Raw genomic sequence first — 5,177 nt, 5'->3', positions numbered from 1 at the left:
ATGTCGGGATTTGTAGTTGTGCTGGCGGTCAAATCTTCTCGCACCTCCGGCCAGAAGCGCGCCCGTTGCCACACACACCACACGTTTGACACATTTGAAGATTTTATTTTCGTATTCGTCAAAACACATTGTTTAAACACACATTGAAGCCGCACTTAGGTCTACATTATGCGGATCCAGTTATGGTCCGTTTACATATACACATACATAGTGGGATTCAATTTTTTATCAACAGGCTTGTGCCGCCAACTTTTGTCGGAGAGAAATAGGGACAAAAGAGCGTGCAGCAGAATTTTTTCTTCTTACCCAAGACTCACAGTTTGATCTTCCACTTGCTCCACACCCACACAGGAACCCCCCATCCCCTTAGTGCCCTCCATCTCCCCCTCAAATTGTGGGGGAGATCCCCCCCCCAGCAGTTCCCCCTCTGATTATGCCCCCAGCAACTCCTGCTCTTATTTTCCCCAAAAAGCAGCTCTCCCTCTTATTCTGCCACACCACCAGTTCCCCCTGTTATTACAGATGTTACACCCTAGTAATAAGTTAACAGAGCTGTATATGGCTGTAGTTGAATACTAGCAGTCCCTAAGGCCGCGGTCACACGTACCGCTAGGCGTCCGTCATAACGCGACGCTAGCGCACAGGGGGGGTCCTCGGCCCGAACGCACATGCGTGTCCAGGGAAACGCATGCGATTGTTAAGCCGATCGCATGCGTTTTTCTGGAAACGCATGAGCGTTCGGGCCGAGGACCTCCCCCTGTGCGCTAGCGTTGCGTTAAGAACAGACGCCTAGCGGTACGTGTGACCGTGGCCCAAGTACTAGTTCCATATACCTGTCAATCAGAAACAAGGAGGCAGGACAATGCAAGTAAAATTTAATATGCAGAACTCCATCAATATTACTGGACTCACCTCAGATGAATTGCATATAAGTTTACAAACTGATTTCTTAATAGTGTAGAAAGGAACCATTTAGGAATATGGGCAATGCATTTTTATCCCCCTCTTTTCTCCAGCCTCATTTTGATTACCCTAATTGAACCAAAGTACCAAACGCAAAGTTAAGACACAAAATTAACCCCTTAAGGACATGCATCGCTATTATATGGTTATAACTTTTGAACGGTGTTACTTATCAAAGCGATTCTGAGATTGTTTTTTCCCCACATGTTGCACTTCATTTTAGTGGTAAATTTTGGCTGATAAGTTTTGCGTTTATTTACAAAAAAAAGAAAATATGATGAATTTTTTTAAAAATTTGCCATTTTTGAAATTCGAAATCATTGTTTTCAGGCAGATAGATTTATCACCTAAATAAATTGCTGAATAACATTTCCCATTTGTCTACTTTACATTTTCACCATTTTTGAAATGTCTGGATAATTTATTTTGATGTCGCGCGGCTTACAAATCGAATATCGCTTTTCCGGATTTTCAGAATGGACTATTTTGGGGATAAATACAGGTTTGAATGAAATTTTACATATTTAGCATCAAAACCCCCTATATAACCAAATCTGCACCCCTCAAGCTATCAGAAACAGATTTTACGAAGATTGTTAACCCCTTGAGATCTTCATAGATCTTCACATCAAAATGGAGGCGAAATTTAGAATGGTCAAATTGTGCTGGTTATACGTTCATTTAGCCCTAAAATTTACACATTTCCAAAAGATAAAAATACAAAACCCACCATACAATTTGTTCTACAATTTCTCCTGAGTACAGAGACCCCCCACATGTGGCCGTTACTTGTTTTATGGGCACACAGTGAGGCACAGAAGGGAAGGAGCGCCCTGCAGCTGCCAGGATTTTACTTTCCTCATTGGCCCCTGTTGTAGGCTATAAAATTTTTGCTTTTGCGTTATTGGGGCCATGTGACGTCATTTTTTTGCGGGGCGAGATGCTTTTTCCAGTGTTACCATTTTGGGGAGTTGGTATCCCCTATTGTTGAAAATTTAGGAACTTCTTTTTGAGAGCAGGAGTAGAAAAGCATCAATTCTCTACTGGATTTTTGACTTTTTTTTTGGTGTTCAACGTATAGACTAATAATCATGTTATCTTTATTCTATCGGTCGGTACGATTACTGGGATACTAGACTTATTAGAGAATATATTTTCTTACGTTATACTAAATTTGTCAAATAAAACGCTAATGTGGGGAAATATCTATCATTTTTGCATCGCCGTCTTCCAAGTGGCATAACATTGTTACGTTTTTGGCTACGGAGCTGGTTGATGGCTTGTTTTTTGCGGGACATGTTGTACTTTGCACCAGTATCATTCTAGAGTACATATGTTTTTTTGATCACTTTTCATAGCATTTGTTGTGGGATTGAATATGTAAAAATCATAATTTTTGGAGGGTTTATAACAGTTTTCTTTTACGGCGTTCATCGTGCGGGTTCAATAATTATTTTTATTCTACGGGTTGTTATGGACGCAGTGATACTATATATGTGAGGTTTGCGGTATGATTTAGACTTTTTTTTGAGTTATATGTCTCTTTATGTTTTGGGGCTTTTGGGCATTTTTTGTCATTTATTACTTTATTTTTTTTATTGAATCATTTTTTTTTCTTTACTTTTTCACTTTTTTTTACCATGGGACATGAACAAGCAATAGTCTGATTGCTTATTCATGATAATATTCTGCAATACTTATGCATTACAGGGCTTTAGCAGTGTCAGTCTATGCACCTGCATAGGCTGGCACTCTGCCAGTAAGATGACGTCACAGACACCATCTCACCAGCACCGCCTGCAGGTAACACTGGGGTCCAGATCGGACCCCAGTGATGCCATTGCAATGATCGGTGCCCCCCGAAAACGATTCGGGGGGCCCGATCGTGGGGGAAAGACCCCCCATATGGATGTTATATGCCGCGGTCGCGCTGACTGCGGCATTTAACGGGTGTTACACTGGGGTGTCGGCTATCAGTCACATCCGGCACCCCGTGTTTCCCAATGCCGGTTCGGCTCAAATCTTGAGCTGAACCGGCATCGGCTCAGCGTCCAATATATCGGGCGCTGAGCGCTAAGTCACTGAGCTCAGCGTCCGATATATCGGACGCTGAGCGTTAACAGGTTGAGAAACTCATTTGAAATGAAAGGTAGCAAAGTTGTGAGTCAAAGGCCCCTTTCACACTTGCATTGCAGGTCACATCAATGTGTGAAAAACTGGTGTTTTTGCTTGCAGTTTTGGTCAGTTTTTGCTAGGAGTCAGTAGTGTTTTTCATGCACGTGTTGTTTGGGTTTTTACAACATTTTCGTAAAAATTTTCACACATGTGTTTTAAATCACTTGAGATCACTTCTGAGATTTGAACCCACATGCCACTTCCTGCCTTTTTTCACATCACGTAGCAACCCACCCATTTTAAACACTTTGCACTCATTGCACGCATTGTTTTTGATGCATCACCATAGACTTGAATGGGAAGTTAAAACGTGCATGAAATATAGAAGTAGAGCATGCTGCTAATTATGAGGTGCGTGAAAAATGCAAATAAGAACAACCTCATTTAAATAGCAAAAAAGGGGGGAGGGGGTTGGCGGCCCTCGTAGGAAACCACACTGATACTGTACAAAAGGGCTTGTCTTTTATTTTAGCTGGGGTGCATCAAAAGGATAACATACACTAGATTGCTGCGTTTCGACACTGGCGCTTCTTAGGCTGGTGCCACACGTAACGCTCGCAGACAAAGCCGCACCCACCGGGGCTGGCCGCGGCCCGATGGCATTGGCGTTTCTATGGAAACTCCTACGATCCTAAATGGGCCACCGGAGTTTTGCATTAAATTAACGCAAAACACCGGCGGCTCGTTCCCGATTGCAGGCGTCTCCATAGAATCGCCAATGCGATCGGGCAGCGGCCCGTCCCGGTGGGTGCGGCTTTACCTGCGTTTGCGTTTTTAAATGCAGACAAAGCGCTATGTGTCATCAGCCTTAGTCATGATCTCCGGAGATCAAAAACAACAATGCCACCTAAACACAGCGTGTGTCATCGGCCTAAGGGTCTAATGAAATCCAGAGAAAGAATGAAAATCACCACCAGCAACCATTCTTGCCTGTTGCTTTGTTTTCACATGTAATCTGTTTATATCCATTGAAGTACAGATTTTATATACAAGAGGTATAACATTATTTAAAGCACTATTTCTCAACTTTGTAAAGCCCCATAGACTCATATAAATATTTGGGGTCTGTCAGCCTTTGCTGGTGTCACCTTGCAAAGAATGGGACAGTTTCTTGTAAGTTACGTGTAAGATGGAATCCACGGTGCTGATGTGTTACAGCCAAAAAGTCACTATTGCGTTAACACAAGTAAATATGGACAAAACAATGTATATTCCAAACTTTTTATACTTTACTAACAAACATACCTAAACAAGTATAATGTAAATGCACTAACATATTGTCAAAAACACAATTGAGGTAATGTATCATTGCAGTTTTCTCTGACTGAGCGACTGAGTGACAACAGTTCTACTTCTCAAAAAGTCACAAAATCAGGCACAAATTCACTCTAGGCCAGTGACACAGGACAAACTAAGTTGCAACTTTGTCGCTATTTAGTAAAAAATAAAACTGGAGTAAGTTATCTGCTTAATGACTATACACTATATAGCAAAAAATGTGCTCATAAACCCTAACTCGGCTTATACTCCAGTCAAGGAAAAAAAAGTGTACTCACCTATCGAAGCCCCCCCCCCCCCCCTCCGGCAGGTCCTCTTCAATACCTCGATGCTCCGGCACCTGGCTCTGTGTTGACGCGCAGTCTGTCGCCGGCAAATTACATCAGCCAGTCGTTGACATTGTACTCTATCGGCACACACTATGATGTCAGTGAGCGCCTGCCGTCATGGTGCCTGCGACGGACCACGCTTCAACACGGAGCCGGGTGCCGGAGCATCGAGGTATCGAAGACAACCTGCAAGGGGGGTGTCGGTAGGTGAGTACACTTTTTATTTTCTACAGGCATTATATTGGGAGCAGGGGCGGGCAGGCTGTATACTACAGGGGCTGGCAAGCTATATACTGGGGGCTTGCTGGCTATATACTGGGGCTGTGACCAATGCATTTCCCAACCTCGGCTTATACTCGAGTCAATAGATTTTTCCATTTTTTTGTGTTAAAATTAGGGGGCTCGGCTTATACTCGGGTCAGCTTATACTCG

This window comes from Engystomops pustulosus, chromosome 2, assembly GCF_040894005.1.
Source record: "Engystomops pustulosus chromosome 2, aEngPut4.maternal, whole genome shotgun sequence".
NCBI lineage: Eukaryota > Metazoa > Chordata > Amphibia > Anura > Leptodactylidae > Engystomops > Engystomops pustulosus.
Note: the sequence above shows the minus strand (reverse complement) of the source record.